Genomic DNA, 11,172 nt, shown 5'->3' on the forward strand with positions numbered 1-11,172 from the left:
CAGGTGTTAGTTTTAAAAGGTTACTACCTGCTTTCATATTAAAAGTTAGCTACCCAGCTAAAAATCCTAAATTGTTCTTCCCCTGCTATGTCATCTCCTCCTCTTGCTGTCTGCCAGTTGTAAGAAGTTTCTTCTTGTTCCTTCTCTAGTTGCCACTGCTCACAATTTTGCAAGGAGAGAACACAACCCTTATCATTTCTTGATGGTGTGAAGACCGCATATAACCAAGAATTACTTCCACGTGCCTCATGTAAGTGAAGCAGTACAGTAACGGCCAGAATTGTGATATCCTCCACAGAACAGCATTTCTGTTCTGAAGAGAGCAGGATGAGAACTTCCCGTGAAAACATTCATCTTTCTGTTGTAAACCACCCTTTTCCAAAACCACTCTTTTTTGTTTTCTCGCACAGACAACTTTTTAGTCTCCAGGTTTCCTTATCGTTAAAGTCATACGTGCCTTCCCAGCCCCAGGACAGAGACTCTTTGTCCATCAGTGGGACTGCATCGCTCTGGTTTATTGACCTCTTCTGGCTCAAGAAGCAGCCCCAAGACATTAGACTTTGGTAACCATTGATTTTGCACCTAAGTGCAAACTGCTTTTAAGAAATAAGAGCCCAGCGTGCAAGGTGGGCCAGGGAGGAGAGCCAGGCTGGACAACCAGCCACACGGCTGGCTTGATTCGGCCTGTGTTTGGCTATTTAAACCTCACCTTTTGCAGGACACAAGGCCTGTCTGCGTTTTGGTGATCCGATCGATGATCAGATGATCATCCCGTGCCTGCGCTTACCTTTATACCCACATCACCAGGCAGGACTTTGGACTTACGAAGATATAAACCATGAAAAATGAAAGAGCAAAAGATTTAAAAATGTGAGAATAAATAAATTAATATTTCCTGAAAGTTCACTTCAGTAAAAAAAAAAAGGCATTTTCCCAGTGCATGCTGTACTTATAATCTCGCTGTTTCACTGCCTGAGACTGCCGAGTGGAGAGGTAGTGGTCTGGGTGAGTAAAATACATGTTGCAAAGGTTAGAAAAAGTCACCGAGCAATTTTTATTGTCTGGTTTTTTGTCACGATGCTGAAAGTTGAAAATTTCCCCCAGTGCTAATAATACAGTATTAGTTACACATGACTGCTTTACTGGAGTTAAACCAACATGACTCCTGCTCACTCCGACCTGAATTTCTCTAGTGGCCGGGTATTTAAGAAAACAAAAGCCTTCATAATTTGCAATATAGGTCAGTACTTAGTATGACAGGAGCCTTAAGGCAGACTAAGTGCTATTTTGAACTCTGAGCATTTGCAAAACATACCACAGGAATATCTGTTCTGAGGGGAAGATTTGGGAAATCATGGGACTGGGTATTTCAAAGATAAAAATCCTGAAGTATTCCCACTTGAAAACGAACCGCATCCGAGCGTTAGGCTGGTATCTTAATGCACAGATACCCACCTATAAACCAACACAGCTCAGATGGGTCCAGATCATTTATTTTGATGATTTAGGGGTTCATGAGTGAAAATCTACTGCTGACACTTTCCAAGAAAAACGGGCTCTAGCAAGAAAAGGGATTTTCCACGGCAAGGTCAGCAGGGCTGGCAGCCCTCGGCACGCTCCCAGCAGATTTCCTCACTTGCAGGATCGGGCAGGTAGGTTTTCTTGGCAGCTCCTCCAGGATGATACCTGCCGCTCCGTAAATCCAGGGCTGTCAGGAAAGTTCACATCACGTGTTAGCATCATCATGGGAACTGAAGAAACTCAATTTCATTCTGCACTAGACGCTAAATATTTTCCATCTTCTGTATTTGGCTATGCTGGTTTTATACCAGTGTATCTGAATAGAAAGGCCCGGTAGATTTAACAAAAGAAATTGGAAACATTTCTAGTAGAAATTAGTTTTAACTCAAGCATTTACATGCTCTTTAGTAGATACAACAATATTATTTTTATGAGCACCAACAAACTCTGTGGCTAATATTCACCGAAGGTAGAAGAGCTCCTGGAAATCCCTCTTCCCCAGCCTTCCATGCTGTAACACCCGCGTTCGCATGGCGAGCACGGCTGGGGGGAGAGGGCCTCGGGCTGAGCTGCCCAGCACGGAGCCAGGCACCTCCCCTGGCTTCACACCGGCTGCGGACACACCACGGAGAGCTTTTCTCTCCTTTCTTTCTCTGCCTCCATGCCACGTCTCAAGTCTCACCCGGGACTGCTGTGGTGGGTTAATCCCGGTGGGCAGCGCAGCCCCCACAGCCGCTCGCTCACCCCCAGCGGGATGCGGGAGAATCAGACGTGCCAAACGGGTGGGTTGAGGTGAAGGCAGTTTATCAGGTACAGCACAAGCTGCGTGCGCAAGCAAAGCAAAAGGAGGAATTCCTTCTCTCCTTCCCACCGCGGGCAGGCGCCCAGCCACCCCGGGACGGCGGGGCTCCATCACGCCTGACGGTGACTGGGGAAGACAAACGCCATCGCTCCCAACGTCCCCGTCCTCCTTCCTCCCCCAGCTTTTATCGCTGCGATGCCGTACGGCCTGGACACCCCCTGGTCACTGGGGCCAGCTGTGCCGGCTGTGTCCCCTCCCCGCCCCGTGTGCCCCCAGCCGGCTCGCTGGCGGGGCAGGGTGAGGAGCAGAGACGACCCTGAGGCTGTGCAAGCGCTGCTCAGCCACAGCTGAAACATCCCTGCCTCATCAGCGCTGCTCTGGGCACAAATCCAAAACACAGCGCCACACCAGCTACTAGGAAGAAAACTAACTCTATCCCAACCAAACCCAGTACAACCGCGCACAAAAATTATAAACAAGGTGCCCTCTACTCCTTCAGGAACATCATCACCAAAACCAGCCACTCTTCCGAGGAACAGGGGCTCAGTCACATGTGGATCATCCCGCCGCGGCACGGATAGGCAGCCCTGTGCCAGTCCAACACAGATGAGCCCCACCTTGCCTACACCGAAACAGGGTCAGGAGTTTCGCTCTGAACAGCTCCGGAGCTCTGCTTTGCCAACCTGGGATTTGGGAGCGCTTACGGACAAGAGGCAGGAGCTCTGACGCTCCGAAGTCATCTGTTTTCATCCCTTTCACCATATACCAGCGTTTGCATCCGGTACAACTTTAAAAACACATTTGCTATCATTAGCCCTGCTATTCCGCGTGGAATCCCATAAATTACAGCTGCTGCTAGAAAATTAAGATGTATATAGGGAAATCATTCACAAACCCTGTATCTGTTGCATCTGGAAGTTCTGGAGTGTTGATTAGTTAAATACATAATTATGAGATAGCCTTAAAGGCAAAAATTGTAAGCAGTGACTTTTGCTAAGGAGTCTCCTGTTGGTGTTATCATACAAAATATAAAATGCTGCGAGTCTAAATAAGAAATTTATCTTAAAGAAAAAAGTTGAAAGGCTTGTGCTGAAGATACAACTTCTTCAGAACATTTCTTCACAAGTTAGATAATAATTAAATACAAATTAGTTACTCCCACAAAGCATGTCATTTAGGCAAAAGCCTGCGTTTTTGAGGAACATTAGCATCTTGTTCTGCAATTACACAGCTTGGAAGCACACAGTTTGGTTTCATTTTTGTACTAGTGCTTCTAGACTCTATACGTTCGGGCCGATTTCAAAAGAAACCATTCATTTCCACACGTAACATGTCAGTAATGCAAATAACATGTTGGCACAAGCCAGACCAAGAGGGACTGAAACCTGGAAATGCAGTATGAGCGCTGAGAAGCGATCCAGGGAGCCAGCAGCAGAACTGAAGTAGATCTGCTAGCTCCCCAGAACGGGGCAGCGCTTCCCTGGGCGCAGAGCCCAGCGACCGGCTTGGCGTGACGGCCATGCTTACGCGCTCCCTGGGACAGGAACCTAAAGAAGCAACGTCAGTTGGTTTTAAAGTCTTTCCTGATTTTTTTTCTTTAATAAAAAACGTACCAGTAAGGCGGATTTTTTATTTTTCCCAAGCGTGCTTGCAGAGTGGGGTTCGGTAACCACGTAACGGTAGCCCACCTTGTGCCTGCCTTCAAAGCACCAGGCCAAGACTCCGACAACACGTGGAGGACGAAGGGCAGGCAACACGACACCATAATAATTAAGTGCATTCAGAAAAGTGAGATTTTTGCCTTTAGAGGAATTCCTCCATGGCAGAATTTGGCTTTGTATCAAATCAGGAAAATCCAAATACTAAAAATGTTTGTCATGGAAACTCCCAAATATTTCAGTTTGAAAATATCAACATCACCTTACAGAAATGGAGCATTTTGATCACTATACATTATTTGAGATAGTACAAAATGCTATCCTAAAATCAATTGGGAAGGTAATTTTCCACTTTGTTGGTGAATCCTTTCCAAATTCTTTCACTGAAAATTTTATGAAAAGTGCAATGTTCCCATAAACCATTTCAGTTTCATCATAAGTATATTTTTCCAATGAAAAATTGTTCAAATGATTTCTTTTCTGCCAGCTTTAACTGCTCTGACTTGTTGAAAAAAGCTCTGGGAATTTCTTGGGGATAATTGTTTTAACCATTCAGCCTCACAGCTCATTATCGTGAGCTTCTTTATCTAGAGGAAAATCTCTGCTAACAGGAGGAGTCACTGGGAACTCTCAGGTGCTTTGTGCCTTTGAAAAATCAAGCTGTTTGATTGAATTTCTGAATATATTTTTCTTTTTCTCCCCTCTGCCGCCTGTACTGGAAGCAGAATTATATTAAATTACATCATAAGATAATTTATTGTTTACACATGATATTGGAAGCGCTGATTGAATATCCAAAGTATGACATTTGAAATCACATCTTTATTTCATTCCACAGTAATAAGGGACTATTGTACCCTGACATATTTATAGCCTTGAACGGAGGAGTGGGTTGTGTGCCAGGTAATTGTCTATTGGCTCCATCCGCAGGCCCCGACGCTTCTAAGACAGAAGCAAGCCGTACGGATTAATACGAAGTGCGGCCGTGCGGCTGTAGCTCGCGATCAGCAAACCATCGCGAAACCTGGTCCACGGACCCCCGCGGCCGCTCCAGCATCAGCCTCTACCTTCCAGCTCCCCACAAGCACCCGGGAAAACAGCGGCCGCTTGCTCGCGCCTCCCAGAAACAGCCCTCTCTGCTCAACGTGCACCTCCTGACTGCAGCAGACAAAATTGTTTAGCTTGCTGCAGAGGAGCATTTCTCCATTGCATCCAAAGCCGTAAAAAGTGGACGTAAGCAGGAGATTGTTGCCAAAAAATGAAAATCACTGCAGAAAGCTTCTTCATTGTAATCAAAGATTCATAAAATACAAGTAGTTTCCTGCCTGTATTTTTTTTTCTCTCAGGGAAAACTGATTATTTCAGCTTTTTCAAACTAACGGCTTTTTAAGACATATTGAGGTATAATTTTTTTTCCCCTAGAAGAAAAAGTCAAAATTCAAATTAAGCGCTACAGGGTTCATAGAAGAACATTTTGATAGCTTTCAATGTTTTTTCCCCTCAGTTTGTTGATTCATAGGAAACTCGGGCAGTTTTTGCCCTGAGTTGGGCTAACAGCATTGTTGGAAGCTAGAAAACTGCAGTGGGACCAGGAGCATGTTCCCTCCCCAGGTTTTAAAGAAATGCATGGCTTATAGCTGCAGACAGAACTGCACCGAAGGCGCTCACTAGAGCATTGAGAGACAAGAGAGGTAACTCCGACATCATATTGAAAAGAGAGGGACCGCATGTACACAGCAACACGGTTTCCATAGTTAACATGGGGTGGGCAATATCCCCCCTCCCTGGCGCTGCTGTAAAGCCCCGTGCTGCCACCGCCTCTCCTGGGGGCAAAAGGGGGCTGAGCGCTGCCACCCCCGTGCCTCCCCAGCCGCTCACGGCCCGGCTGCCCCTCCTCAGAGCCGGCCAGGCAGAAGGATGCCACGTATCCACGGGCAGAGACGCTCCTGCAGCGCTTGACGTGCAAGTGGATGTGAAGAATCCGATGAAGTGCTAGATTAGGGCTTTTAAAATAATTGTGATAAATGATAGCATCTGCATGCACTAATTTCCCTCAAGATGTGTTAGATTAATTTTATGAAATTAATGTCCAGAATAGCAAGCATTAGCCCTTTGCGTGACCAACGCTTTGAATCCGTTTGAGCTCTCGCAGTTTTGCATGTGCTTTCAAGCATTCTGAATCCAGGGAACAGCTCAGATTTAGGGGGGAACACAGGGAGGGAGCCCAAAGCGGGCCTCTGACCAGGCACCCAGGAAATTATGTGGGTAAACCAATAACTTGGGCAGTTCAGTGTCTAGTGGAGCTGAACTGAGCATCTAACAGGACATTCAAATTTCAGGGCTTGGCACTAATATTTTATAATATTATTCCTATGTATTAGCATACTCCTTCTGTTGCATGCCACGCTGCTCACGCCACAGGTGAAGGATCCTTTACTCGTGTTTGCTGAATCCTGAGAGACTCATGGCTGAGGACAGGGAGTTCTCAGAGTTAAACAGGACCTGACCTGGGCTTTTCAACACCGTGTGTGTTACTTATTCCCACACAAGACACAGCTGAAGGGGGTGGTTCACTGTCGGTTCACTTTCCTTTTGACAGACTGCAGGGAACAGAAGGTGATTTTTACTGTCCAGAGGCATGTGAAGCACTGCAATCCCCTGCTCCTCCTCTTTCTCAAGATCTGGGACTAAATCTCCAATGCCACCAAGTTGACATGGGTGTTTGAATACACACCGTCTTCTCATCTGGTTCAACGAGCTTCATCACAAGTAACGAGATGTCTGTGAGATACGAGCATCTGGAGGAAGAAAGCTGAGCTGAAACTCAGCCCAGAGGAAATGGAAGTTGGAAGAAATATGGTAACACTTAGCAGAGCAAGCCAAGACCATGACTCTCTCCTCTGCTGAGGGAATCCACACTCCCGCTGCCAAAACCTGGTTACTGCAGGCAGCCTACTCTGCTGGTTGGGCTGGACTGTCAAGAAACAAAGAGATGATCCACGTACTGGCCCCATCCCTGCCAGACCTACCAACCCCGCAGCTCACGCAACACCGTCGGGATGAACTCCAGCCGGTCCCTCTACCTGGCCATCAAACCCACCAGACCGCTGCTGAACGGCGAGCACGAGGGAAGCAGAGCAGGCTTTGTAACGGTATCACAGAGGTGACCAAGGCCTCTGTTGTTGTCCTGCTTCTGGACCCCACCAGATCCTTTCAGATCACTCCAAGTAAGGAGTTTTAATGAAGCGAGACCCCAGGGCTTGGACAAGGAGGGGCTGCAGAGCAGCCACAGTCAGGGCCTCCCATTAGGCCCATAGGGAAACAGAGAGCGTAGAGCAAGAGATGAAAAGGGGGTTTCTGTGAAGAATGAAAAACTGGCCCCGTTATTCGTTGAAGTGCCCCTGTAGCTGGGTATATCGGCACTCAGGTTAAAACCAGTTACCAGGAGCTCACCTGCACGGTCTGAACCGCTGCCGGCTCTGCAGGTAGGTGAATATTATGTTATGCCCTACAGCAAGCTTCTTCACCACCATTTTCACATAACGCTTCCAGAACCAAGGACATAGAAAACTTACAGGAAAGGGAAAGAGTGAAAAATAAGAAAAGACACATTCACACACCAAGATAAAAGACATACAACAGCCTTAACCGCGTACTGCAGACATACCTACACCTGGAAAGGGGTCCACGTTCCACCCGTTTGGTGTTGAAGGTGTTATGGCCAAGGCCACCTCCCAAGTCGCTGAAGGCTTTCCAGCCGGACACTTCGTTCTGAGAAAGAGAACACTCAAGGTACCAGGATCACTTCATCCGCACTCAAATTCGCACCTCCAAGACAGCCCCAACAGGACACACCTCAGTCTCACCACACTTGTTTTTCCTGCCCGTTTGGTATATTTTGTCATGAATCTCAAGGTGAAGCAGACTCCTTGCTCAGGCAGAACTCAGAACTGATGCAGCCCTGAGCCACAGCGTTCAAAAAATAATGCTTAACGGCGATTATCAGTGTCTGATAACAATTATCAACTCACGTTATGTATTGAATGCATTTGGGCTTATTTATCATTTTAAAATATTTCTGTAATTTGACCACAGGGATTTTTATTTTTTATATATATTACACACACACACAAACATTTATATAGATGCATGTGTGCGTGTATATACACACGTATGCACACACACGACTTTCACACTTACGCGAGCACACTATTGAGGTTGCACCACGATCGCTGTCAGCTCTTGCTTCAGTTCCCGGCTGCGATCCGAGGTCCCGACCTCCCCCGTAAACGTCCCTGTATGGTCCCCAACAGCTGCAGGGCCGTCACTTCAGCAGAACTCTCTGGGTACAGAAGCATTTGTCAGTAAGCGTAGCGTTTTATCTGTTGTATCAGCACTACACAAGTACTCTGCTCTTCGCAAGCTCACGCACATGTACCAAGTTAATTTTCATTTTGCTGATTTTGAGGAAAAGAAAGCTGACTTCTGTTAGAAGAACTTGGGTTTGGGAATGGAAAGTGACAGCAGAGATGAGGATTTGTGGCGTCTGGGGGTTTTTTGGCTGGATTTAGCTAAGAACACAACGATGAGGTAACACAGTGACACAGGTACCTGCCCGGCCCCACAGAACGCGTTTTGTTTGGAATCCCGCTCAGAGACGGCCCGACGGGTGGATGAACAATTCGCTGCTAGCAGCAAGAGTGTGCTGCAGCGAGGCGCTGGGACAGGATCCACCGAGGGCCAGACGCCCCAACAAGCAGATCCTTTCACAAGAGAAGAGGCTGGTGTGCAGCATAAAGCACCGACACGGTATCCGCCAACCCCCGTTTGCTCCACGGCCGGCAGCGCTGTGACCGACGGGAAGGCAAGTTTGCTTCTCTTCTGCCAGCTTGGGCATGAGAGGAGCTGCAGGGGAGAGAAATCCCGTAACAAAACTGGGCGAGCGGCACGCACTAACCGGGGGGATAGGTGGAGGATGCCGACAGCTCGTGGGGAGGAGGGAAAGCTGCAGCCTATGGAATTAATCTTCAGTTTCTGGGATGCTTATGAGTTTTCTAATGAAATATGTACTTTGCTGAAGCATCTATGATGTGCTTGGGAGTGGATTAGGACAGGAGCTGCAGATACTGAATTCAGAGCACCCTGACCAGAGATAAAAGGATGAAGATTTTGCAGGAGCAGCAGCCCGAGTACACCGACACAGCCTCTGTCTGTCGGGTTTTTTAACCGCACCTTCGCAGGCCGCAGCCGCAGAGGCCGTGAGCTACGGTGCAGGAGGCACACGAGCGCAGCGTTAGCCACTCGCAGCTGCAGAGTCTCTAGTGTTTGGTGGCCCTTTACAGCCTCAGCTCCCCACATCAAGTCACCTTTAACATCTGCTCACGGCACAACGAGGAAACATTTAGAAATAGAAGCTTGTTCTACCTTAAGAGACAGGGCCAAATACAATAGAGCACGTGGTTTTTAAATGTTACCTATTATTTATCAACCTATTGCTTTCCAGGGAGTACCTCTAACTCGGTTTTTGAATGCTGGGAGCAGCAATACTGCAACAGAGAGTTTTCCTGCTTGGCCAATACAAGGACCAACTTTCCCTTCTCCGACGCAGTTACAACGCCAAGCCCAGCAGCATCCCTCGGACACACCGGCATTCAGTGCTGGAGCCGGGCAGGCCTTGCTGCGAGCCTGGGAAGACCTTCCCCAACCCGTCATCGGTCCCGAGGCACAGGGCAAGTTACGCACCTACCGTCAGCGCGCCCCCGCTGCCAGGGAGCCTGCGGAGCACGGGGGCGGCGAGGAGACGCCGGCTGCGCAGGCAGTCGCCCTTCGGAGGAGCACGCCGGGACGAAGCCGTCAGTCTTGCAGGGGTCTGTTCAAAGCAGAGACGCAGCCTGCGAAACAAAAGACGACAGGCAGGCTGGAGGGGATCAGCGGAGGGAGCTGCTCTTCGTGGCTACGCGTGCCGATACGGGAACAAAAAGAAAGTTATTCCCCACCTCCCCTCGCCAGAGGTCCTGCAGCAGCAGCCAGGTTCTGGATAATCCATCTAAACGTGGATTCGCTCTGGCAGTTACAGATCTGAATTAGAAAAAACAATTAGACGATGTGTCAGAGCGCCTAATAAAGACACATAGTTCAGATATACCTCTGAAATTTAGCTGAATTAATTTAAACCAACGCAGACGTGCAAAATCACACAAGTTAACCTTTTAACCAGATGCTTATCATTTCCTCTCCTTTTCACATCTCCGAATGGAGAGGAAATTTCCAGGACAAAATGTAGCTGCTACGGCAGGGCTGAAAGGAAATACTACAGTAACAGAGCCAGGGCTCTTCACCATTCATTCACTGATAGCAGTTCTGGCTCTCACGGTGCTGTAGTTTTGAGGACTTCCATAGATTTACCTGCATCTCCCACTGTTTTCACCCCTGTGCACAACGCAGGCCCTGAAGAAATCATCTCTGCCATCTCCCCCTCCTAAACCCGGTCCTTTTTCTGTCGGAACAGCAGCGTCAGCTCCCTCTGTACACTGAGAACACGGGCAACATTCAAACCGAAAAATAACATTTTGCAGGTGCGGAAGGACGCTGGCGACGCCATCGGCTCGGTGCCGTCTGCCACCCGTTCCGCTCCCATTAGCGGCCAGAACTCAGCACACATTTACCGGCGTTTCGGTTTCGCCTCCGCATTGTTTTCAATGAGAGGTTTTTTTGCACGTGACGCACCCAGGGAAAAACAACACTTAGAGCTAGAACTAAGGTACTCCCGGAGACAAATATGATTAATGGGATAATCTTGTAGATTACAATAGTTAGAGGCAGTTCCTGCCATTTCCCGCTCTCCGAGGACTGGTTCTACTCACATCCAATACAGCCAGCTGCAGATTCCTCAGCACCATTAGTATCCAATGTAGGACTACGTTTGACATTTTAAAACTCCTGTAATGAGCATCTTCTATAATTGTGTATTGTCTAGACTGAGTTTTACAAATTTAATCTTAAATAGCGTAATTTCTTGATTGAGAGAATTTTTGCGGAGCTAGCTGCGTACAATGCTCGCCTTCGCATAAACATATGCACACACGCACCCACAGTGCCCGCATCCATTGCGAATAATATCCTTAAGTTAATCACGTCCTAATTAAACAATGATCAAGCCTTATTAAATAACCCCACTGCCACTGAGAAGAG

At 47.7% G+C, this 11,172-nt stretch overlaps 1 long non-coding RNA gene across 1 annotated transcript; it reads right to left on the reverse strand.

Annotated features, from left to right (window-relative positions):
* Positions 1 to 1,114: 1,114 nt before the first annotated feature.
* LOC148053780 (uncharacterized) lies at positions 1,115 to 10,059 on the reverse strand. The gene is made up of 5 exons (XR_015707911.1): positions 9,978 to 10,059; positions 9,724 to 9,872; positions 8,182 to 8,323; positions 7,649 to 7,752; positions 1,115 to 1,708 (listed from the first exon to the last, which is right to left on the reverse strand). It is a non-coding gene; the product is annotated as an uncharacterized LOC148053780 (long non-coding RNA).
* Between the last annotated feature and the right edge of the window lie 1,113 nt (positions 10,060 to 11,172).

Source organism: Nipponia nippon, unplaced genomic scaffold (assembly GCF_047370975.1).
Source record: "Nipponia nippon isolate SJK-2023a ecotype South Korea unplaced genomic scaffold, ASM4737097v1 scaffold_37, whole genome shotgun sequence".
In the NCBI taxonomy this organism is placed as follows: Eukaryota; Metazoa; Chordata; class Aves; order Pelecaniformes; family Threskiornithidae; genus Nipponia; species Nipponia nippon.